Genomic DNA, 27,991 nt, shown 5'->3' on the forward strand with positions numbered 1-27,991 from the left:
ATCTAACCTAGGTATAACGAGCTGCAAGAGCAATCATCTCCCGATACCTGCAAAATGAGTGCTTTGCAACAAAGGGGTGGAGGGGGTATAACTGGTTTGGCTGGGGTTACGGATACGTTTGATGGGGGTACAACAAATTTAAGTGGGGGCCCCACCTGGAATTACACATACCCGCTAGAATTCATATGCCTATATCTCCTTTTCTGTCATGGGATTCTTACCTGTAGCCATCACAAAGAAAAACCCAAACAATCGCGCGTAAATATAACCATGGTAAACAAATCCTTCAATCGTTTGTTGTATTTATTAACAAACAGCGATTTCTCGTACAACCACAATTTAGGGAGAGAAAAAAAATCATACTATTTAACAGCTCTTTAAAACCAATAATGGGATTTATTTTTTTCAAGATTAATACCAGTATTACTGCAAAATGACTTAATATACACAAATACACCAACATTTCTAAAGTACTTTCTTGGAAAGTTCTGCACTCCTGAAAGTTCTAGAACGCCCCAAGACTATTAGACGTAAGCTTTCACCTCAAATAAACGATGTTGTACAACACTAAACGAATACTAATACAAAGTCTTACTTTACATAATACATTAAATGTCATTGGAAAGTTCATTAATGCAGAATTATTTATAGTAACAAACACGTCTTTGAAATTGCGAAAGGCAATATGTCAATATAAATTTAAACAATTACAGAGCAGCCCATAACCTGAATTCGACACGTTGATTTCTGTGCCGCACGTGATATGCGGCCAAATAGTGCTGCCAGGTGAAAATGAAACCTGTACCGATAAGCGAAACTATAGAGTTAAAATAAAATGACTAACGGTACCAAATGAGTCAAAGAATAAATGAAAACTATGACTTACAGTAACGAGAATCATTCCTTCCGAAAATATATAATCTTAACACAGAACAGTAAACAAACTTTAACGAGTTCTATGCACACAGTTGTTCATGTCCATTAAAGGAGAAGAAAATGACGTCCTCACGAGAAACGCTATGAAAGAAAAATGTTTGCGCACTTCATTTTTCTGTTCCGGTTGGACAAATCACTAAATCAGGAAAGCGTTAACTTCCACCTCTTAACCTGCATTCTTCAATTTGCATTGGTAGCCGCACTTCGGTCTGGTTCAATTGTGGTTTTATTGTTTATCCGCCATCATCCATCCTGTTGTGGCCCACATCGTTCGCCATTACGAGTCGGGCGTGGTACAGAAGAAACGAACACAACACCCTCGGTCGTGGTTTTTTTTTAACGTCAATGATACAATACAAAAGAAAAAAGGGAAAAAACCTACAACGAAAGAGAACAAATACTTAAATATACAATACTACAAACGAGACAAATGCGATACACAACCCGCATGCCGGTATTTCAATATATAGCAACACGATAATATAAAAGCGACAACTTACCGAACACGAAGACCCGAATAATACATATACCACAATTCTCGCGAATTGCATTCGTCATAATAGGCGTAGAAACAATGAAAAGGTGTCGTTAGTCCAGAGACGATACGACGAGCGCCTAGGGCATGTATTCAGTGCATGGCGCTCGACGTTATCGTCTCCTTCATGCACTGATCGATCACACTCACTCACTCATGACAAACACGCACCTGGGTCACACCAATATGCCATGAGAGGGGACTATTTGCCATAGATGTTGGCAACAGGAATTGTTAACATTTCCGTTTTAAATTAAGATTTAGAATGACGATATAATTTTAAATAGCATCTCGAACACGCGGCACTAATACTGAAATGTACTGAATGCAATGAAAATGATATATACGTACCATTTAATCTTAACAAAAGTTTTAAATTTTAAGAAATGAAACGAAGCCATATATTTTTGTTTTAAAACTCTCCTATCAGAACATTTTGATGGGATATCTCTGATGTGGACTTGAACACGTAATGTTCGCGCTAATGAATAAAATTCGAACTTGTATCACATATATTTGTTACAATATAATGGATTATATTGAGTTCCCTGATGATGATATAAATGATAACGAAGGCTGTGTAATAATAACCCCGATAAATATACAGATTTGTTATCTGAAGATAACAGAATGCTTTGACTGGATCACACCTTTAGGTTCGTTTCGTCTAAACATGTCTACATACTTTAACATTGATTTTGCCCTATGCACCTCTCCGGGTGTCTAAATAATGTCCTTCCAGAGGAATATGGATGTATACGAATCCAATGAAGTAATATTTGAAACTTAAAGGTATGTAGAATTAAATTCTACAAAATGACACCCATTACTGAAATAGTCGGTGTTGAATGCCTGCATGACCAGTGACTTGTATTATACACTTAAATGAAAGATATAAAAAAAAAAATTTCAAGTGAAATAGTGTTGGAATATTATAACACTATCATATCATATCTAGATGTTCATAACCAATATAAAGGTTGCATGAAGGGACTTACTGCTAAAGATCTACGGTTCCACAAGTCGTTGTTATCGTTGTTGTTGTTGTTGTTGTTGTAGGGTTTAACGCCATTTTCAGCACAATATAGGCTATACATGACGGCCAGTATAATTGGTGGAGGAAGAACCCTGGAAAACCCCGGGAAGAACCACCGACCCACTAGAATCTACTGGCAGGCTTTCTCACGTACCAACGTTAGCCGAGCCTGATACTCGATCTCACGCAGACAGAGGTGAGATGGCAGTTTTCCGTAGCGGTGAGCGCTTTAGACCACTCGCTCCACAAGTCGTGTAGGTTTGGCATAGTTTTGATCATGCGCTTTTATGTTTCAATTCTAATATAAAAATGCCATGAGAGAGGACTTGTGCTAAAGACGTTGGCAAGAGGAATTTTAAACAATATTTCAAGTTAAAATACAGATTTAGAATGACAGAAGAAATTTAAATTGCATTTCGAACATGCAGTAGTACATATTAAAATTTACCGAATGCAATAAAATGACATTTAAATACCATTCATCTTAACAATAGATTTCAATTTTAAGAATTGAAACGTAGCCATATGTTTGTTTTAAAAAGCTCTCCGATCAGTATATTTTGATGTGTTATCTCTGATGTGGACGTAAGCAAGTATTATTATGGTTATGCATACTACTTGAACTGCTTTGAGATATCTTTGTTACACTATAATGGATTACAATGAGTTCCCTCATGATGTTATATCTGATAAAGAAGGCTATATAATGATAACCCCGATAAATATACAGATTTGTTATCTGAAGATAACAGAATGCTTTGATATAATTTGTAAGGTGGCAAATCTTTGGCGATAAGTCCCCTTCATACAGCCTATATACCATACCACATCATCCTGTTCTGGAATTTCTATATCGACTTTCTACTTTATCATTACTCGGAAGCACTACAACTTTTATGTTTTTTTATTTTAATCAGGTTTGTCTCGCAATCTACGCCAGTGCGAAGGTGAAACATTTTATAAGAATTCCCAATATGCATACTACCCCACTACTTTATGTATTGGTGGTGGTAGGCGTTGGACAATAAACCCTCTTACACGATCTATTTGGGCTGGTGTAAAACAATATCCTGCGTCGGAACTCCCATATCGACCTTCAACTGTGGCACTGTTCAAACTGGTAGGTTCACTAACTCACAACAGGGCTGCCAGAGTAATTTATTCTCAAAGCATACTTTGTCATCCATTCATTTGAAAGTTCTCAAAATTAAAACGGTTACCATTCTCTAAACGTGTCTTATTCTCTAAAGACGGCATCGAATACGAACGTAGGACAGAAAGTCACGTGACAGAAAGTCACAAGACAATAGTCACACTTTGAATTTTGTAATTCTGCATGTTCTTGTACGATACAACTTAAATAGCAACAACATCTTGATTGAGATATTAACATAATTAACAAATTCTGAATCGTAGTGTTGTTCCGATTATCGATTATAATCGATCATCATTTGGTTGAGCGAACCAATAAGATAATCGATTGTGAAACTCTATAATCGATAATTCTTGTTGCATTGCTATACTTTTTGTCAGTCAAAAGTTCATATTAATAACGCCAAGAAACACCAGTACACACATTCTTTAGACTCTTCTGCAGCAGAACTAGGCACTGTAGTTTTGACTTTATGTACTATTTACCTTGCAAAATTACAAAATTCAAAGTGAGTTTATCTCCTGGGACACATTGTCCCTCATGTCCAAAATTATGACCTTTTGTCCTGTGACACTCTGTCCTATGTACATGTTTGACTTTCTATCTGTGATATTATGTTCTGTGACACTCTGTCCTATGTATATGTTTGACTTTCTATCTGTGACATTATGTTCTGTGACTTTTTATATGTGACTTTACGTTGTGACTTTATATCTGTATGTTTATATCATGTAAATTTGCATATGTAACCTTATGTGCTGTGAATTTTTATATGTGGATTTTTGTCCTGTGGCTTTCTATCCGTTTATCTGGCGTACAAAGCAATTAACGTCCCGGAACCAGAATACTTGCCATACCTCAGAAAGCCACTAGTGCATGATTATAAGCTTCGTTCCTTTGGCAGCCAGTGCTTATTTCTTCCATTGGTGTCGTGACCAATATATTTACAAATGTTTATCTTACTGGCCCCAAATTGTGGAATGTTATTGCCATTGAAATTAGAACATATACAGAGAGATTTTCTGTTAACGGACGTCCCCACCCCTTTTTTGCCTGTTGGGATGCCTCAGCGTTTGAGGCTGGATCGTAATGTCCATTTGACATCTAAAAAAAAAAAAAAAAGGCCTGTACTTCTAAATAAGCACTGCTAGAAATAGGTACCCAATGGTAAAACTTGTTCTCCTCTCATTTAACAAAATGTTATAAAAATAAGTAATAATCAGTTATCTGTAATATTAACATTACCTGACTAACATTTCTCTGTTGGCATCGTAAATACATCGTAAAGGCCATGTGCAACCATGGTTACCTCTGGCTACCCGGGGTCGTCGGGTAAGATACTAGCTCAAAGGCAATTGAATTGAAGCAGGCCCTGCTTGCGAAATTTTTATAACGATTCTAATGACGCGAACACCGATAACGTTGGCATTTACTCATCAATCATGATTTCATCGAACAAGTCTCTTGATTACATCTTCGTACGTGCATGATGATCATAACTGTTACTTCATCGACGTTAAAAACTTGAAAATGTTTTTAGAGAATGTGTGTGTGTGTGTGTGTGTGTGTGTGTGTGATTAGGGTTTTTAACGTAGCTTTATAAAAAAAATTCAGTCATATTACTACGATGTCTTCAGTGTGACAGTTTATAGTTAAGTCTAGCACTGGGGCATCGTGCCGACCAGTTCTTACACTAACCTCTTAATGCTGAGCGCCTAGCGAGGCAGCTGTAAGTACCATTTTTGTAAATCTTTGGTATGACTCGTCCGTGGTTCAAGCCCACGACTTCCCGCTTCCGAGGCGGAGGCTCTAACCACTAGGCCATCGGAACGGTCTGCTTTTAGAGAAAAAAAAATTTTAAGCTTCAGAGACAGCCACAAAATGAAGACAAATGTTTGCCAAGTCAATATTTTACTTCTTGAAACTGAGCTCTGATAACCAAATGTAGCAGTTGATGTACTATGAATTCAGATAAAATAGAAGAAAACTTGTAATTTTAATGTGATTTATAAATAGATCCTGTTGAAATATAAAGCCTTAACCACATATCATTCGAAAAATGAACTTAAAATGAGAATGGCATTACATCGTCAGCACAAAAGAGCAGAAACTCTCACTGTAAGTAAACAAAATTTTACACAACTGTTCAACCATTAAACTTGAAAGTCTTTATTTACTGAAAATGAATATTTAATTCAAGAAAATAAGCTTTATTTCATTCGCTCTCTACCGTCAGACCTATATAGCTCTAACTAATTATCCTATCTTCGTTCACATGAGTATCATATAGTGAAAATATGTTGTGGATTTTTCTATCAAAGAATTAAAAATAAGTACATATTGTCATGTATGTATGTATGTATGTATGTATGTGGGTGGGTGTGATTATGTAGAGACTTTGTTATAATTTACAATGTAAAAAAGATATCCTTTGACTCGTTCGGCCCTGGAGGTTTTTGTCGTTTTCGCCTGAAATGCGAGTAGGATAGACATTTTGGGGGCTATTTCTAAATACATCGTAATACATTGACTTTCAACAGATTTTCCATTAGGCTAATGCCTAGTTGTATCTGAAACATCTTTTTTCAATGGTTATTTTGCTTGCCCATGAGCAGATGGGTAAAAGATGGAGACCGCTTTTTATTCCAAATACCCACCTTATCCTAGTTTTCGCAAAGATTCACCTGTCTGCGTGCAGTTCAGACCGGTCTGCCTAGATCTGAGGCCAAAAATTCTAAAATCCGGACGCAAAATCGGATTCCGACCACGACCGAATTTTGAGTGAAAAAGAAAAAAAGGGTCAAAAAAATTAAGGTTTATCCCTGTGGATTTTGTAGTGCGAATAGAAGATCAATATTATTTCGTATCATTGTAAAGCTATATCTGTCTGCTTTATTTTAATACCAGCCACTTTGGTGTATTTAAATGACCTTGATGCTGCAGAGCTCGGAAGTAGGGTACAGCCACATCACGCCTATAGGCGGGATTGGGGCTGAATGAGTTAAGAACAGGTGTCCTTTATATGAAGATCCATTAAAACCGATTTCGGGGCTCTGAGTAGTCTAGTGGTCAAAAGCGCTCGCTGTTTCGGATCACTGCTCTCTCACCGCTGTCTGCGTGGGTTCGAGTCTCAGGCTCGGCTAACATGGGTACGTGAGAAAGCTTGCCAATAGCTTCTCATGGGTCGGTGGTTCTTCCCGGGGTTTTCCAGTGTTCTTTCTCTGCCAGTTATACTGGCCGTCATGTATAGCCTATCTTGTGTTGAAAAATGGCGTTAATCCCTACAACAACAACAATAACAACAACAACAACAATAACAAAATCGATTTCTTCAGACACAAATATAGAACAAAATTACTCCATTTAACGCCAACCCGACTATTTCTATAACTTATATACTGTTGTAATTTATATAATGTGCATGAAATACTTCATACTTTGCATCACTGAAGAAATAAACTTTTCTCACACAAGGTATAAATTTATTATTATATTTGTAGTCGACATTGAATTAATAAATTGGTGACATTTTACAGGATATGTGATAATTAGTCTTATGCATAATAATATATTTTGAATTGAAAGTGATTCTTTGAACGACTGATTTTGCTACAAACTCAGTTTCATGCAATCTCGAACTGCATACTTCATTTTCATCTCTGTGCTTCTTTGTAAAGGCACTGTCCATGGATACAGAGAGAGAGAGAGAGAGAGAGAGAGAGAAAGAGAGAGAGAGAGGGAGGGAGGGAGGTTGGGTTCCATACTGTATATTCATGCCATTTCTATTTTACCAACTGGTACTTGTAAATTTCGAACTCTTACCAGCAATGTATCAGATGGATTTTGGTAAACGGATCTTTATTTTGTTGCTGATTTCCTTCAATGTTATTTTATTTCAGCGAATAAAACACCCCTGCTGAGAAAGCAGTACAGATCAGAAATAAGTGGAAATAATTAATTTGCATTTCCCATCCCAAAATGATTAGGGACAAATAGACATATATATCCGTCGAACTCCATTATACCAGGAACTGGCAATGTATACATCGTGATAGATGAAGCTCTCTGCATTGTAGACTTGGATGAAGAATTTCGACCATCAATTGTATAAACTATACCAGCTGAAAGGTTTACTTTCCGAGTGCCAGCATTTTGACCCTGAGTGCTACCCTTTGTGGCGATGGACAGTTCAAAATTTGCAAAGACGCTTCGAGTTGACAACTTTAAGTTAGTGTTTGGCATCACCAACATGATACACAATTATTGTTCTAGAATGAGACACGAGAGCAAAGTTATTATAACGAGAAAAAATTCTATTGTGGTTCATCTCTCCCTAAGATCAAAACCCTTGTTCGATAACAGTGAAGAACCTCGTTCTCTTCTTGAGAACTCACACGATATCTGAAGCGAGAGTTGACAATATTGTTCTGAATATCAATTTTGGGCCTGTTTGAGATTGTCGCCAAACCGACAAGAACACATTCTAAAATGTTTTCATAATTTCCAAGTAACAATCCGGAATTAACTGAGAAAAAAAAAAAAACAAACACATGGATCAAACACTCGGTATGTCCGCCATCTTTGCTTTTGTCTACTCCATTCTCAGAGGTGGTCCGCGTCCTCAAGCCGAGATAGCGGTTCTTGATTGTTTTCGAAGAAGGTTACGGGCGATAGGGTCTTGCACAATGACACGCTATCTAGCTATTAGTTCAAGACCACTTAGGGACATATGAAAACGTTTTTTTGGCGTCTATGCGAAAATTTCAAACAAATCGCCCAAATACAATTGTACCATTTGCTTGACCGATCAACTAAGGAGTTATAGGCGAAGCCATTTATTTACATGTTCTTCGGTTAAGGCGCTTTTGTTTATTACGCGCATTAGAGGATCCTTTGGTAGAAAGACGAACACATGTATCTGACCCTGAACGCCCGAATCCACGCAAAACTATGGAAATGTATCTTGTGAGGCATTCCTATTCTAAGTTACAATACACATATACTTTGTGAAACAGATTAAGGTATAAATATTTTTTATAATATAACCTGCATCTGATTTGTATACTGGTACCCCTTCTTATCTATGTTTACTTGTTCATTTAAATGAAAGAAATCTATTGCTCTGTTATTATTTCAAAAAGCCAACCTTGTTTCCGACTGGAAAAAACCTTTAGAGTGAAGTCAAAAGTAATTATATTGTACGTAAAAAAAATCTTTTGAAAGTTCTGTATACTAGAAACTATTGAATCTTCTAGAGTCATATATAAGCCATTAAGTAATTCACGTGTCCCCCGGACACGATTCTGCTATCACAAACTGGAATAAAATGCACAGGGACAGAGCTGAAACACGACTGTTACATTCCGGTTTATTTGCACTTTCCCCCAATTTTGTCATTACATTACATCATGTATAAAGGTCATAAAACTTCACTTGAGCATATCAGAAACTAAATGTTATCATTAATTCTAACCGACAGTACTGTTTAGACTGCATTATGTCAGTGACTAATAAGTAAAGGTTTCTAATGCGCTGCCACTGGAAGAAATATTATTTTTAGTTTCTAGCACTTAAAAATCTGATATAGTCTAGTCCAAAACATTTCGAAGCTTTTTTTATTTGAAACAGCCTACACAAATGTACAGGAAAGCACACGCAAAAAGTATCGTCATGTCATGACGTAGTCTCTAGTTTACACACACACACACACACACACACACAAACACACACACACACACAAGTATCGTCATGTCATGACGTAGTCTCTAGTTTACACACACACACACGCACACACACACACACACACACATATATATATATATCATTAGTGCTCCGGAAAACAATAATACCAATTACACTCCGAACAGGGGCCCCGAGTGGCCGAGTTGTCTAAAGCGCTCACCGTTACGGATCACTGCAATCTCACCTCTGTCTGCGTGGGTTCGAGTCTCAGGCTCAGCCAATGTGGGTATGTGAGAAAGCTTGCTGGTAGCTTCTCGTGGGCCGGTGGTTCTTTCTGGGGTTTTCCCGGGTTTTTCCTCCAACATTATTACTGACCGCCATGTATAGCCTATCTTGTGCTGAAAAATGGCGTTAAACCCTACAACAACAACAACAACAACAACAAGAACATCAACACTCAGAACACTATTACTAGCGCTCCTGAGAAGAATGACACCCATTACACTCATTATAGCATTTGGGATACCCATTATACTCTGAATACTATCATTAGTGCTCCTATAAAGGACGATACCAATACAGCAGAATAATCACACACACACACACACACACACACACACACACGACATTATCATAAGTGCTGTAGAGAATAATGAGTATTAACGAAGAGTATTATTCGTGCTCTGCCTAGACTGCATTATTATCCCCTATACTCATAATGTTATTAATAGTGTCCTGGAGATGGATGATACATTTCCTACATTCACTCCAAGCCAATATGACGTGTAGTGCTTTAAAAAAAAGCATGTTGGCATTTAGGAAAGGTGCACTATACTTAGAGTCTTTCTTTCCAAATACAAACAAGACTGATGGTAATAAGAGATGGACCATTTCATTTTCTTGACGGGAAGGGATAGGTCATTTCATCTCATAATACTGTTTCCTTTTAACTAATATGAAGGTTTGAATAAATGATGTTTTCTATTGCGCAAACGCAAGAGTTTTTCTTGAAAGAACCAGAGCACCCGATTAAAGAAAATAGAATAAATCCTAACAAATCCCTCCCACCCCCCATCTACCCGAAAATTAAATGCTGGGTCCCTAACGAAAAACAGGCTCATTATGCAAAAAACCCTCCTATTTCGGAAATGTGGGACTGTAGAACACATGGAAGATTTACTTTACTTCCGAAATTAAACAGTTTGGTAACGTGCAAAACGATACACCTCTGAAACTGAAGAATTTTAAACAGAAGTGATCCATTGGTGATGGGTCAAGTTTACGTTTTCCAAACGCACATATTAAAATATTTGTACGAAGAATTTTAATTAATGTAAGTTTCAGGATATATATATATATATATATATATATATATATATATATATATATATATATATATATATATATATATCAAACACGTATGCGAAGGGACAATATCAAATACTGTATACGAATACATCAGAGGTGCTAACTGAGCGGTGATGGCGCAGAATGTAGTGCTTGAAGATAGTGGCAAGGAAGCTCAAACCTTGAGAAAATCCAATCGATCACTGTACATGAAAAGATATTTCTGTTGGGTGGAAATGTATGGGATGAATATGGAACTTAGAGGAATGACAGTGGTTAGTTAGGGATTGCTGACCAGCGCACATTATATGTTATTTTTACTCTCCCATCTAGAAATTCATGAAAGAAATTATTTCATCATGGAAATGAGATTTTGTTTGTATATCTATTGCTTTCTTCACTCTCGCTTTAAGGAATCAGATATTGAAAGTAAATACTGAAAAACGAAATACATACATTATATATTTGAAAAGATTATCGATAGCAGTCGTTACGAATAATACCGTCATGACCTACAAACCTGCAGTTGTCAGCTGAAAGTCATATACGAAACTGTACGACAGTCCATGTTTCCTGACAGCACAGCTACTACAAACATCATTTCTGGTCAGTGAGTGTAGCACTCTCGCTGAAACTATCTGAATGAATAAAAATAAAGAATGAGACAGAGAACGGCATAAAAAAATTGCACTGTTAAAAATGTCAATTAAAATGAATTTTTTTTTATTCTTGCTTTACTATTATGTTCAGATTATTTATTTCTGAATAAAATATCCCATTCTAATTTTATTTTAGTGAATGTTAAAAATGTCCACCGTTCTGTATCTAAGATAAAGATTGGAATATGAAATTAGTCAATAATTTTAGTCTGAGTTTACATTTTTAGAAATCTTTGGACACAGTGGCGTCACTCGGGTTGGTGTCACCCAGTGCGGTAGCTCATGGTGTCATCCCCATGATCCTCCTTCCGTAACAGGCCATACAGAATCCTTAGTAATGTCATTTTGGTGTCACCCCCTCTGATGGTGTCACCCGGTGCAGTCCACACCCCCCGCATCCCCCTAGCGACGCCACTGCTGTGCCTGCTTGTCATGTATTTAACTATGATCGGTTATCCGCTTATGAAATCCGACTAGACCGAGCAGTGTGTGCTCTGTAAAATTTGCAATTTTTCATTTTGGTGTCACCCCTCTGAGATGGTGTCACCCGGTGCGGTCCGCACCCCCCGCACCCCCCTAGCGACGCCACTGTTTGGACATATTGTGTTCTTTGCTCTCTGTGCAGTCAGCTTGTACGAGACCATTTTCTTGTCGTTATTTCAAGCAGGTACGCCGCTAATGTTATAAACGTCCGCTTTTTCAATCGCTTTCTCCATCTATGTTATTGTGCTTCTTCATAAGTAAACATTAAACTGTGTTCACATACAGTGTATATGTAAGTTTTTATGCATGGCAGAGGATTTGCTTTTGTATTATTATGCTGGTTAGTTGGCACTTGTAAAGATTTACACCATATTAATGCTGAGGAAATGAGAGCTAAATGCCTTTTACTAGTACACACAGAGACAGCGGATCCGGGCTGGTCTGGACGGGGCTAGAGCCTGCGACAAAGGATTAGGTCCTCGCTCTAGTGATTGGGAGGAACGCGTAAGTGATAATACTCGCCTTTTTTCTACCTGCCTGGTATACGTTTCACCCAATATACGTTTATTTGAAATAAACACGATAACTTGTATCTCATTGTGACATTTAAGTTATGTAGGTATTGTCTACTATTTTTCTTCTGGATCATATTTGCCATAAACACCGGAAAACGTCATTTCTAGAAATCGTGAAATTTACTAGCACTCCCGCAATGTCATTCTTGAGAATGTAGAATGTGAACCATGTATATGTCACATCAGGGCCGGCGCCAGACTATCTGGCGCCCTAGGCAAGGTTAGATTCTGCACCCCCCGCCCCGGAAAATATCGCGTGATTCCACGGAAAAACTCGTGGCCTATAAAAACACGCGAACGTAATTACGTCTTGAAAGTTTCGTATACGCACGATTTTCACTCACTCATTTTGCTTGTTCCGGTCCGCCTGGTGTTTCGGTCAGACTGAATCTTCCCGATTATTTGTCCCTGTATGAAATAAACCAGGATAAAAAACGACCCTCAATAAAACTGAAATTTATTTATTTATTTTTCAAAACTGTTGTTGATTTGGAGAAATGCGTCCCTTGAAATCAGCGCCCTAGGCGGATCCCTAGTTTGCCTATATGGTAGCGCCGGATAAATGTCCTTTAGCTGAGAACAATTGCACAAGAGGCGTTTCAAATCAGAAAATCGATAGTCCATGCTATCAGTATAGTCATACAAAGTAAAATTCTTCCATGTTTACATATGTATTATACGAATAGATGTTTAGATATATATTCTTTCACGCCATGGAATCCACTTACATGGCACCTTCACAATTATACCAGTTGAAAACGCAAACATAATATTAAACGGAATTTCCGATCGAACGTTTGAGAATCAAATTTAAACCAAATATGGGCGATTACAGTAATATTTTACAATATCTGCAGTCGATAAGCTTAATTATAATACGCTGCAACTCTTAAGGGATTCTTGATTGTAATCATATCAAACTTTCCGCCAGACTTATTTTTCTATTTTACATTTTATTTGATACTACTTCACAACATGCATATGCGTGGGAAACAGGAAACTCTGCATCTCACTTGACAAGTTTTAAAACAATTTCTTACTTTGTTGAGAGAGAGAGAGAGGGAGGAGGAGGAACCTAACGATAATAGAAAAAACAAAAGTGTGAAAGTGAGTTTTGTCGAAGTTTATTTGCTTTTTAATCTTTTAAAAAATAATTATTTGTTAAAATGGTTTAAACGAGTTTTAAAATGAAAAGAGGTTTTAGAAAGAAAATACAAAAAATCCTGTCGGCCGCCGGATATGTTCCGTGCCGGAACCCGGGATTGAACCGGGGGCCTTTAGATCTTCAGTCTAACGCTCTCCCAACTGAGCTATTCCGGCTGACATTGACTATTGTCGCAACTTACCTATGTGAGATTGCATTTATCACTGTGCACATCATAGACATTACTGACAAAATTTTCGACATTGTGCTGACACCTGCAGCTGGAACAGTCACCAACTGTTCGTTCATCCGTTTTTACAGATTTACCTACGCCATTCATGCCTTAGTATACCTTCATAGATGTTGCAACAAATTTCATTTTTGTTTTCGTTGCTTTTAAATGTTTGATCACACCATTGCGGACTGGTGAGACAATTTATACAGAACAATAATAGTATGTATATTGGAAGTTTTAACGGATTCTATTTTTCACACCAACCTATTCGTGTGGGATACGACTATAGTAAAAGTCACATGGGTCATGTATGCTCATTTACTCATTTAAATTTTTTATATAAATTGTTCTTTTAAAAGTTAACACTAATTTTCTTTAACCAAAGTCTATTCAATACTGATTATTGAATGCTCTGCACCATAAGTGTCACCAAAATCTTCCAGACGAAAATTTACTATCGCTATGGACTTTTACAATGGTGAACATGTAATAAACTTGAGTAAAAATAAGAATGCTTCGAGTGGAATCGTTACAATCGAGGGCAGTATAAATTTGTTTATCAATATGCGGAACTTTCATTGTGACATCCCAGCGCGCGATATTTAATCCGGATAATACTGGATCACACCTTTAGGTTCATTTCGTCCAAAAATGTGTACATACTTTAACATTGATTTTGCCATATGCACCTCTCCGGGTGTCTAAATAATGTCCTTCCAGAGGAATATGGATGTATACGAATCCAATGAAGTAATATTTGAAACTTAAAGGTATGTAGAATTAAATTCTACAAAATGACACCCATTACTGAAATAGTCGGTGTTGAATGCCTGCATGACCAGTGTGACTTGTATTATACACTTAAATGAAAGATATAAAAAAAATTTCAAGTGAAATAGTGTTGGAATATTATAACACTATCATATCATATCTAGATGTTCATAACCAATATAAAGGTTGTATGAAGGGACTTACTGCTAAAGATCTACGGTTCCACAAGTCGTGTTGGTTTGTCATAGTTTTGATTATGCGTTTTTATGTTTCAATTCTTATGCAAAAATGTCATAAGAGGGGGCATTTGCTAAAGACGTTGGCAAGAGACATTTTGAACAATATTTCATGTTAAAATACAGATTTAGAATGACAATAAACATTTAAATTGCACTTCGAACATGCAGCAGTAGATATTGAAATTTACCGAATGCAGTAAAAATGACATATAAGTACCATTCATCTTAACAATAGATTTCCATTTTAAGAGTTGAAACGTAGCCATATGCTTGTTGTAAAAAAAGCTCTCCTATCAATACATTTTGATGTGTTATCTCTGATGTGGACGTAAACAGGTATTATTGTGGTTATGAATAATACTTGAACTGCCTGGAGATATCTTTGTTACAATATAATGGATTGCAAGGAGTTCCCTGATGATGATAACTGATAACGAAGGCTATATAATGATAACCCCGAGAAATATACATATTTGTTATCTGAAGATAACATAATGCTTTGACAAAACTTGTAGGGCGGTAAATCTTTGGTAATAACTCCCCGCATACAAGTTTTATTTTTTATATTACTTTTGACTACAAGAAGTCCGCGAAAACAATAGTGATGACAGATACAACACAAACATATGATGCAAACGAACAATGACAGAAATAGTTTTTCTTAATTTTTTTTTTAATTTCCTTTGTAGAAAATTAATTACACGAATCTCACAGGATCCAAATACAGGAAACAAGAAAAAAAGAAGAGAAATGAAAAAGGTAAAAGGAAAAGAGTAGAAAAAGGAAAATTAAAAAGAGAAAGAAAGAAGGAAGATGGAGAGAAAACATCCCACCCCCATTTTAGGTATCAAAATTTAAATCAGTAGACAACTAAAATCAGTTTGACCTAAATGCCGTCCTTACATGAATACGGAAACATCCACACAGTATAGCATATAACATTTAGCATTCACATGACAGTAGGAGAACTTTTGGCAAAATATCACAAATGGGAAGAGGGGGAACAGAAACCGGCCTTTGACATCTTTCTCTGGCAGGAAGTACGAGCCCCAAAATCTCAATTTAAAATCTTGGAAATGTTGAGGAACCAGACCGGGTATCTCGACAAGTATCAAATAGGGAAGATCAACCTCGAATTCTAAAGTAATATTTACAACATCACAGACATTTGTCAATTTCGGCAACATGGTGGGGGGACACCTCAGTAGTTACCTGCTAATATAGCTGGAGCTAGCGAGGGGTCCACATATAGGGGTGTCTACAAGAAAGGGTATGTGTAACAATTTATACTGCGCAAGAATTCAAATTATACATACTAACCTTCTACTTTGTATGGTGGTGGTGGTGGTGGTGGTGGTAGACGTTTAACAAAGAGTCCTCTCAGATGACCTGTATGGGCTGGTGTAAACAAATAATGCACCAGAACTCCCAAATCGACCGTCAACAGCGGCACTACACAAACTGGTAGGCTCACTAACTCATAAAATGGGCTGCCCAAATTATTCTGAAAACACATTTTGCCATCCATTCATTTGAATTTTTTTCAAAGTTAAAAGTTAAATGTTTTCAAAAGTTCATTAATGATTTAATTTGAGTCGTTACTAATGTCTTAGTCTGATTATTTTTAGTATACTGCTGTATTTCTTGTAAGCGAGTCTTATTTCATAAGGACAGCATCGAGTATAAATGTAGGACAGAAAGTCACAGGACAAAAAGGCAAAATAAAAAAATAAAATAAATATATACATTATATATACATATAAAAAAACAGAAGTCAAAACCTACAAATAAAAAATATATACCACAAAAACTATAGCACCCACCAGTTATAATAGTAGGACAGGAGACCTCCCTAACTGGACTGGAAAGATCAAGCAGGAAGATACTACCCCCATAAAAGGCGTAACTTTAATTTAGCTATTCCGCAGCTTTTTCTGTGATATAGCTTAAGTAACCGCAACTTCTTGACTGAGATATTAACATAATTAACAAAGTTTCAACCGCATAAGGTTTTAAAATATTTTCGAGATTTTTTGTAACAGTGTGCAGAAAACAAAACAAGAATATACAAAGTACTGATAAAATAATCACATTGCTGTAATTGCTAAAGTTCATTAATGATTTAATTTGAGTCGTTACTAATGTCTTAGTCTGATCATTTTTAGTGTACTGCTGTATTTCTTGTAATCAAATGTTCATATCAACATCAGGAAGATAATCTGGAATGGTCTTCCCATCTGAAATAAGATCAGTACAGAAATTCCGTAGTCTCGTCTGTAGTAGAACTAGGCACTGTGGTATCTCTTTACGACTTGGGTTCCTACTGCATTTTGCTCCATTACTGTGGTAACTGTAGCATTTTCTCTCTGAAACCAGTTTAACCAGTTCATTATTCTTTCGTGTGGCGAGTCTGCCAAGGTGCAAAATACATGCATTGTTGGTACGTGTGTTATTCTGAATGTTGCTGTGTACACACTCCGTGTAGCTGGTGGAAATAGAAGTTGTACTCTTCAGATTGTTAAAAGACGTTGAACCTGGTCTGTACTCAGAAAAGTGCTACTCTTTAGATTGTTAAAATACGTTGATCCTGTTATGTATTCAACAAAAGTGCTACTGTTCAAATAGTTAAAAGACGTTGGCCCTGGTCTGTACTCAATAAAAGTACTACTCTTCAGTTAGTTAAAAGACGTTGACCCTAGTATATACTCAAGAAAAGTGCTACACGACTGTTAAAAGATTTTGACCATGGTCTGTACTCAGCCTATTGAAAAAACTAGCAACTTAAAACATGTCGAAATAATTCACAAGTTCTCCAGGCTCAGCTAGTGACTGGTATTACGGTAGAAATGTAGTCGAATCGATCCCCTTTTGGAAATCAATGGTGCTATTTGTATCTTAAGGATATAACACCATTTAAAAATTATTTAATTTTTTTTTTAATTGGTTTTCATCTTGTGACTTTGTGTCCAACACTAGAGTGTAGTTGTATCTATAGCCCCATGTAACTGTGACCTTTTGTCCTATGCACTCTGCAAAAACATTAAAAGTGCGAATTTACCTCTTGTGTAATTTTTTCCTACATATCCTCCCATTTTATAATCAAATAAAGACCTTTTGTCCCGTAATTCTTTGTTCGAGATATATTTGGGACTTTATATCTGTCACTTTGTGTCCTGTGGCTTTCTATTCGTTTATCTGGCGTACAAAGCAATCAACGGCCCGGAACCAAAATACTTGCCATATCTCAGAAAGCCACTAGTGCATGATCATAAGTTTCGTTCCTTTGGCAGCCAGTGCTTATTTATTCCATGGTGTCGTGACCAATATCTTTACAAATCTGTGTCTTACTGGCCCCAAACTGTGGAATGTTATTGCAACTGAAATTAGAACATATATAAAGGGATTCTGTTAAAGGACGTCGCGGCGTACAGCACCTACACCCCACCCTTTCTTTTTGGCCGTTGGGGCTCTTCAGTTTGTGAAGCTGGATCTGGATATTAAGGTGACCTCCAGAATATCGTACGCCCCCCCCCCCCCCCCCAAAAAAAAAAAAAACACTACTGGACATTCCTATAAATTGTTATCCAATGATAAAACTTGTTTTCCTCCCGTTTAAGAAAGTGTTATTAAAGGATTAATCGTTGATCATTACCTGTTAATAATGCCTGCGCTACAGTTCTCTGCTGGCATCGTAAATAAATCGTAAAGGCCATGTGCAGCTATGATTACCATCCGACTTCCCAGGGTCGTCGGTTCAAACCCCAGCCCTAGGCAACTGACATTAATCACGCCTTGCTTGAGAAACTTTCAAAACGAACCTAATAAAGGATTCACCGATAACACTGTTCATTACTCGTGAATCTAAATTTCGTCGAACTCGGGCAGGGGGTACCATAATGGTACGTACTTGATGATCCGAACTGTTGCTTCGTTGTGGTGAAAAACCCTGAAATGGTTTAGGGGAAGAAAACAAGTTATTGTCAGAGACAGCCAAAATAATTAAAACAAATCTTTGTCAAGTAAAAGTTTCACTTCATGGACGCAGAGAATGGTTTTCATATATATTCTAAGAAAACGCAGTTAAATTAAATAATGGTAAACAGTACAAATACTGTAATTTTAATGTGACTTATACATGTTATATGTGGTCATTTTTTATATAAAAAAGTAGACTACAAAGTGAACATATAAAAAGAACTTATGTACTTCGAATTAAATCTCAAATATTCCCAGAATTTCTAACACAAGTCATAATGAATAAAATTAATAAACTTTAGTGGTATTCCAAAATAATTTCTAAGGCGTTGATGTGCCTGTAGTGGCCGGTAGTTTTTAAAGTATTAATGTACCAAAGTCCTGAATTGGAATGATATGCCAACAGTCTTTTGTTGAATCATCAAAATATAATAAAACACTTTCCTTGCTTGAATTCACTAAAATTTCCAGTAAATGTCTCTTTGCAAGAATAATGTAGAGCACTTTGTATTCCCAGAAAATAATAAATAATTTCACCCAAATCAAAATCTGCGATATAAATAATTTCTGCCCAGATGTTATCGCAGGAATATTTTTTCCCCAATAAACAATGCCATACAAAATAAGACACAAAAGAATAAGTGGGATGAGGGCAAAAGTTCACTTCGAGAAAATTCTTTGTCATACTTAGAAAGTTTGTTACTAAATTTATAATAAAGAACACGGTAAACAAAATGCCGTAGGCTCAGATCAAGATAAATGTTTACTTCTATTGATTTTGGATAAGGTCCACTACAAAAAATAACTTTACATAACCCACAGCATATACTGTGTTAAGAAGCACTAACAAACAATGCAAATTAATAATATATAACAAAACATTGTTGAAGTGTGAAGTCTTAACCAATGGTCATTTGAAAGATGAACGAAGAACGAGAATGTCCATACATCCTCAGCATAAATGAGCAGAAAATTTCACATTATGAAAAATAAATCAGCATTTACATAACTGTTGAAGAAGTAACTTCAACGTCTTTGTTTACTGACAATGAATATTCAAGACATGAAAACAAGTATTGTTTTCATTCGTTCTATACTTTCAGACCCAAATAGTTTTAGCGAATTGTTCATTAAAATAGGTATCAAGTAATGGAAATGTACATTTGGATTTTACTATGAAACATGTCTGTATTGGGGAAAGTTATGTAGAGACTTTGTTAGAATTTACAGTGTAAATAAGATATCCTTTAAAAACAAGTCTCGTTTATATAAAAATCCACTAAAAACGATTTCTTCAGACATAAATATGAAACTAAATAACTCCATTTAACAACAACCCTATAATTGCAACTAATTACATAATGTTTCAGTTTGTATAATTTGTATGGCCATACATCATGCTTTGTATCAATGAACAAATACACTTTCATCACGCACGGTATGATGCGTATTGTAACTCTTTAAAGAATTTGTATGGACAACTTCATTAGCTATTATGAGTAAATTGGGACACATTCGTGACAGTCTAGAGAGCATGTTTTGTATGGATTTCTGAAATGCTATCTATTTTAAATTCATGCTCATCTCTGCATTTGTGTATAGTTAATGTGTGTGGATAGATAGATAAATAGATGTGAGCCAATAACTACACCAGAACTTATGTACAAGAAGAATTTCCGGTTACTCAAAAAAGAGAACTTTATATATATATATATATATATATATATATATATATATATATATATATATATATATATATATATATATATATATATATATATTCGCCTCGTTTGAATTAGACTCAGGCCACACATATTTTCCTATATGGTTCTTACATTTGTTTCTCGCAACTGAAGTTTCCACTGGGTCCAAATCATATTAAAGTTATCTTACTCTAAAATACCATCATAGACGAGACAGACGTGAATCAGCATGATGGGATATGTCTGATCTGTAGGAAACTACGGTTTAAATTTGGAACGATATCGCTATCGCAGTCAGGACATATATATGTTAGAGACCCGAGTTCAGTTGCAAGTGAATGAAAATGGAGACTTGCTTTGAAGCATACAGTGATGTATAAAATCTGCAGTCTTAAGTCACCAGAGACGAGGAGACAAAAATAAATATATCTGTGCCAGTTTCTGCTGCTGTAAATTGAACAATTCAAGATGGACTACAAGATACACCAATGGACAACATCAGGGCTAGATACTTACTTGCAGTCACTGGCATTCCATCACCTAGCAGAACATATATGCAAAAGGCTTCCAGAAGTGTAGCTAATAGTTACTGTGGAGCTAAATGAAACGGATATGACAGACAATTGGAAACTAGTCAGACAAGTTAATGTCATTCGTGGTGTGCATTATCCTGGGCAAATGAATGCTTTTGATGCAAAATACGATACAATTAGCTTTGGACATGTCATCTTTTGGATCTCTCACCTGATCAAAGTTAATCTCTGGCTGTTGGAATTGTTGGAATTGCATGTGAAACGGTTGCTGTTATTGTTGTAGGGTATAACGCCATTTTCAGCACAATATAGTCTATACATTGTGGCCAGTATAAACGGTGGAGGAAGAACCTGGGAAACCCCAGAAAGAACCACCGAACCAAGAGAAGCTAGTGGCACGCTTACTCAGATATCCACATTGTCCGAACCAGAGAACTGAACACACGCGGAAAGAGGTGAGATGGCAATGGATCATAACGGATCGTAACGGTGAGCGCTTTAGATCACTCAGCCACTCGGGTCCCCAATTTGAAACTGCGGTTCAGATCAGAGAAGCAGTACATTGCAGGAACTACTGTAGAAACAATTTGTGCTGAAAAACTGGAGGATGGCTCAAAGACCAATGTTTTGATATGTAATGTCCAGTACGCTACTTTGACTGTACAGCAATTCTGTCACAAGTCGCACCACATTCCGAGTATGCAATGGCAAGAAAAATAGCTGAAACGTTTGTGGTGCAAATATATCCTCATTAGACATACAACAACAGATGGCGATGTTGATGCTGCTCCTGGTTGCCAGGATGATTAAAGGGTTCTGTATCAAATGTGGGCTTATAACGGCTGACGGACCTAGCTAATTTGAAACGTTCACAATTCAAACTGTGCAATTCTGCAATACTTAGTGAAAAAATGTTTCCTTGAATAACAGCAAGAGAATGAAAAAGACTCAAACAGAAAATTCTCAGTCTAGATATTAAATCCCTCAACTCGCCCAAGTACTTGGTGTCACTCTACGCTGTTATCTTGGGGACTGAAACAAATGTCGGCATTATTCAAGGGCCCATGGGGTAGGAAGTAATAACACTTGATAGATACTATCAGCATTTATCGGTCTTCATTATGTGACTCATCTAAACATGACAGAAGATGATAAAAGATCCTGCAAGCAGTGCTGAAAATGAAACACTCATGTAATGCACAAATACTGAGACTGTACACACACAGACAGAAATACGAGGCTTTGAAAAGATCAGTCAGTGTTTCATTACGTAAAAATGTTAACTACTCAAGAAACTTTGAGGCAAGAGTGCATTCAACATTACAACAGACTCAATAGGCCTAACAGACTGGGACCACCACTAAAACAAAAGTAAAACACTTGGGAGGCATACTGTCACCAAGGGTTCGGAGATCAACAGATGGATAGAGAATGTACTTACCATCAGTTATATCAAACCATCCAGAAACCAGGTAACGTATGCTGGCAAGACAAGAAGATACAATACAGGCTTCATCTGAGGTAAAGAACTCAGCGCGGCAACAGGGAGTCTGATGACTTCTGTAAGTGACTACTAGACTCCAACAGCGATCACTCCTACGTACATGTTTATTAAGAGCCAGAGACACTACAGTTAGAAGAGGTGAGCTTTGCCCATGCGCAAAATAACAGTGCTCAAAGACACTAAAACACATAATACAGAGAGGAAAACTGTCATAGGGAAATCTGTAGGTAACACAACGCATGTTATGTGCAGATGTTGTACTACTAACACCAGAGGCGACTTATATTATAGAGGTCGAAACAGTTTTCTCAGAATATGAAGACATTAATAAAGAAAGCAAAAATGAAAATTAATACGTTTTTTACCCCCAAAAATATAAACTAACACGAACTGGTTGACTGACTGACTGAATGAATAAACGAATGAATTCTTGAAGACAGAGCGAACACGCCAGCATAGTATAGTGAAGAAAAATAAAGACCACTCTCTTTGTTTCTTCTATCATCCTTCCTCTACAGTCATCCGTACATGCATCCATCCATCAACCAGTAAACCCCACCACCACCACCACCACTTCATATACACAACCAACAATTCAGCCATGTGATGCTAATGTAAATTTCTATATGGGTGGGTGGGTGTACAGAAGATATCATGATACCTGTATCTATTATATATCATAATTTGAACTTCAGCATATAGTTTGAAAATGCACCATGCCCGAAGCAATTCCCATGTGTATTGCAGTACCTCCTGTCGTTGTTAATAGAACGGAGTTCCAGACCGAGGTGGTATGCATTCACACACAGACTCTTGTGACATGCATGGGATGCATTTAGCTCTTTCGGAATGTTCAGGCTTCTCATCTTTACCATTAATGCCAGCTGGTGGACATCCTTCGTTTTCGATACGTTTGTCTCATGGTCCCTATATGACCTATATGATGCTATATTTTCTTTACATAGTAAACAATCATTGTTAGAGAAAAAACATTTATTTTCTTAAAAATCATTATAAATTTTGTTAGAATTATTTTTAAAACTATTTTTATTTTTTCTATTTTTACAGATCATATCAAAATTTCATGTATCTGTCATTAATAATAATAATAATTCTATACCAATTTTAACTTTAATGAATATTCTACTAACATGACTCATCTCACAGTTATTTTCCATATATGGTCTCTACATTTATTTTTCAGTACTGAAATTCCCACTGTGTAAAATCATAATAAATCATATGTTACTCTAAATTACATTCAAAGATGATTTCACAGTGAAGTTCTTGTCAGAGCTTATCCCCAATTTGTTTTACAGGCTGGACCGTAAGCAAAGCACAATATGATGGGTCACAGATTTCACTTCCGGATCAGCATCAGTGCCTCATTACTCACTGTGCACGGTCGCCAAAATATACACAGATAACCATACCACAATGCTCTTATTCTAAAGAATAAACCATTACTTTTAAACCAATAGCAAGAATGACTAAACCTAACTCTTGTATCGCCACCAAAATGAGAAAGGAACAAATGCTCTAAAAATAGACGGGGACTACATTCGTACTGAACCAGAAGTAATTTTTGTGACCTGATTCCAATTAGATCTATGACTACCAAATGGCGGAATCCAGTGAACATTCCAAAATGTTGGACATGGTATGATTTGCTATGGCAATGTGCCGATTCAATATTTCTGGTGCGGGCACAATGTTTTCGTTGTAGAGAACGGAATAAGGAGCTGCCGAAAAGCTTTCAATGCTGAAAAAGAAGCGTTTGATTTATTTGGTTTATACCACATGTTAGGCTACGTGCCAGCTCCCCTCTCCTAACAATAGGTGAATAAGAAGTTAACACAAACCACCATTTTTTAAGCCTAAAGCATACGATCATGGCATCAAAGTTACGTTCAAGCTTCCGATCCGTTTGTATTTAGTAAACCTTTATCTTTAAGAATGACACTTTCTCGAAAGTTTCATTTAAAAAAGATAGAAAATTGACAATCAAATTGGGGTTTTGGTTTCTACTAAAAACAATGGCCGGTACAACAACATTTCTCTTGCGTTTAATTGATTTTATCGGTCTTCTCAAAGCTGCGCAAAACCAGTCTCAACGAAAGAATTTTGCACTGAAAGCCCCATTCTAGTCATACACACCAGCATATATTTACCTTCTTGGAAAATCAAAATTATTACTTTCAAGAACTGTAGTCATAATAATGTAACAATAATGAATAGTATTTAAAAGAAGACTCTTTTAACGATATATATATATATATATATATATATATATATATATATATATATATATATATATATATATATATATATATATATATATATATATATATATATATATATATGTGTGTGTGTGTGTGTGTGTGTGTGTACGACAATAGTTTATAGGTAATGTAGGCCTAAGGCCCATACTACTACAGTAAAACAGCCATACTGCAATGATGTAGAGTGCCAAATTACAAATACATTTAACAGAGATAGGTGAAAATGGAAGAGAAAAATATAAATATGTAGATGAAACAGAACTAGGATTATATAACTGCATAGTTGTGATCTTCCACAAAGGTAGAGAACAAATAAAATAATATATTAACATTCACAATGCATCGCAATAATCATTCAGCCAATCAGAATATTTTCTCAAACTGTATACAGGATCTTTTTGCGAACCTTTTAACGTCATTATCAACATATTTATAACTCATTGCAATCTACAGTTAGGTACCAAAAGTATAAAACGCAATATATAGCATCCGTAAAGATTCGAGCTTGAATGGCACAGTTGACAATTTATTTAGTCAAATAAGGGAAGAACATGGACGCTTGCGAGAAGATTTAGAGACTTTTCAACACAGTTTTCATAACCTTGAAAAACGATTTGACCATTTGGAATCTCAGTCCCAACGGTATATCATACTATTCTATGAATTGATAAATGACCAGTAGTGAAAGGGGGCGCTTTACGGACAATGGGAATTAGCATTAAAAACACCCCTGGGTCACTTTACGGACAAGGGAAATTTAACATGGAGAAAAATCGTGGGTCACTTTACGGACAAGGGAATTTAACATGGCAATAAATCGTGGGTCACTTTACGGACAAGGGGAATTGAACATGGCAATAAATCGTGGGTCACTTTACGGACAAGGGGAATTGAACATGGCAATAAATCGTGGGTCACTTTACGGACAAGGGGAATTGAACATGGGATTTTTTTTTTAAAAAATTTAAAAAAAAAAATTAAAAAAGGGGTAGGCAATTCAAAGACTATCTCTTTTCGAGAAATATGGCTGGCCCTGAAAAGGGCCTTTGGGTTTTCTTCTAATTTCTTCTTTTCCTCCACCAAGTTCTTATTTTATCTCCTACACTCTTCTTCTCTTTCTTTTTTTTCTTCTCCTCTTCTTTCTTCTTCTCTTCCTCCTCTTCTTTCTTCCTCTTTTCATTTTCTTCTTCTTTTTCAATTTTTTCATTCCATTCTCTCATCCTTATCCTTTCCTCTTCATCCTCCTTTTCCTCCTTTATTTCTTTCAACAGATCACTAATGATTACCTTCATTTTTCGTAAATTGTTTATCTCCATCTTCACTCTATGGGGACTATATGAGTAGTGATCCTCGTTTAGGTTAACCAACATTTGCTCAAACATTCCTAAATTGTCCATGACGTTTTGCAATTTTTCCATTTTGTTAAGGTGGTTTGACGCCATCTTCTTTGTATTCTTTGCAGAATGGTTTGAACAACTAATACTGTGGGTTCTTATACGAAAAGCGCGAACGTGAAGGAAAACATCCCCCTAAAACATAAAATGGATCTTACCTAGATGATGACCCAACATCGCGCGGACGTGAAGGAAAACATCCCCTACTTTTTCATTTCATATAATATAACCCAAACTATACTCTCCACATTTGCTAAGAAACAATAAAGAAACCCATAATCTACTATTCGCACAAACATACCTTTACTCTTACAAACACAAACACACCAACACATACCCTCACACATTAAAAAGAGTTAGTGTTTATATTCACACTACTCTACCTACACACATTGGCAAATTAATAGTTATTTCTTTTCTAGAGTATTGGGTAGCCCTGAAAAGGGCTGTTTTGTTTGGAACTTCATGGACACCTGGTTAATGGTGGCACCTTCCAGGCCTGGCGCCACATACACATCTTATCCCCCAGTTACTTTTTACCTTTTGGGGGGAGAGAGCAGAGGCAGGATATGTCGCTTCAGAATCCCAATTTTCACTCTCTGGGATTCTGAAATTTTTTCTTCTCTCCTTTTCCTCCTCCTCTTCTTTATATCTTCTCTCCTCCTCTTCTTTTTTTCTTCTTTCCTCCTCTCTTATCCTTCCCTCCTCGACAATGGCTTCAGCGGCCAGTTCATTTAATATGCGCCTGGCATATTCCAGATGCACATGAAGCTCCAACAGTTTCTCAAGTCTCGTGTTCATTTTTTGGTGTTGATCAATCAACAAGGGTAGCTGGACTGCCGAACGAGTTTCAATTTATACTGAAAGCGCGGACGTGAAGGAAAACATCCCCCTAAAAACATAAAATTCATCTTACCTAGATCACGACCAAAAAAACAACAACAACGCGCGGACCTAAAAGAAACACTCGCTCACTTTTTTATGCTACCCATCACTATTATAAAATTTTTATGAATCACTTCAATAGACTATTTACATATGCAAAGCAATCCAATCTAACCCCAAATCTACACCTCAAACAGCCCAGAAAAAACAAACATCATTTTAATCTACTATCCACACCAACCTACTTTATCACTTACAAACACAAACACACAAACACATACCCTCACAATATCTTAATAAAGAGTTAGTGTTTATTTTCACACTACTCTACCTACACACACACACACACACACACACACACACACACACACATTGGCAAATTGATGGTTATTTCTTTTCTAGAGTATTGGGTAGCCCTGAAAAGGGCTGTTTTTTTGTTGTTTTTTTTGCTATGGCATTCTTTTAGTTTCTAAGAATGCGATGTCCTCTGAGGATAGACTTTCTGGCAATAGGTCTGCTTCTTCGGAAAGAGAAGAAGAATTCTTTGGTGTCGATACGACAATCGACAAAGCCTCTGTCAGCTTCAGGTTGCTGCTGTTGCTGCTGTTGCTGTTGTTGCTGCTGTTGCTGCTGTCTCTGAAGTCTGTACTTCTCTGTCCATTCTTCTTTCTCCCTGTTCATTTCTTCTCTGAAGAGCTCTTCTATCAGGTCTTCAGTGATTTTTAACATTCTCACATTCTCTATTTCTTCTGGTTTCGGTATCAGACTGTGTCTGACCCTATGCAGATTCACGTAGGCTTCGTTGAGCTTAGCTAGTTTGGAGCACATCTTCTTAGGAGGATGAGTCGACAATGGATGGCTAGACTGGGAACAACCCGGTTCTTAAAGTGAAAGCGCGGACGTGAAGGAAAACATCCCCC

The 27,991-nt window shown here is 36.6% G+C and overlaps 1 long non-coding RNA gene and 1 other non-coding gene across 2 annotated transcripts; both read right to left on the minus strand.

Annotated features, from left to right (window-relative positions):
* Positions 1-280: 280 nt before the first annotated feature.
* On the minus strand, positions 281-16,675 carry LOC149792621 (uncharacterized). The gene is made up of 3 exons (XR_016423587.1): positions 16,116-16,675; positions 11,210-11,327; positions 281-1,314 (listed from the first exon to the last, which is right to left on the minus strand). It is a non-coding gene; the product is annotated as an uncharacterized LOC149792621 (long non-coding RNA).
* Positions 13,654-13,726, minus strand: Trnaf-gaa (transfer RNA phenylalanine (anticodon GAA)). Its single transcript has one exon. It is a non-coding gene; the product is annotated as a tRNA-Phe (tRNA).
* Positions 16,676-27,991: the final 11,316 nt, after the last annotated feature.

Source organism: Sinohyriopsis cumingii, chromosome 9, assembly GCF_028554795.1.
Source record: "Sinohyriopsis cumingii isolate HCF-2022 chromosome 9, ASM2855479v2, whole genome shotgun sequence".
Taxonomy (NCBI): domain Eukaryota; kingdom Metazoa; phylum Mollusca; class Bivalvia; order Unionida; family Unionidae; genus Sinohyriopsis; species Sinohyriopsis cumingii.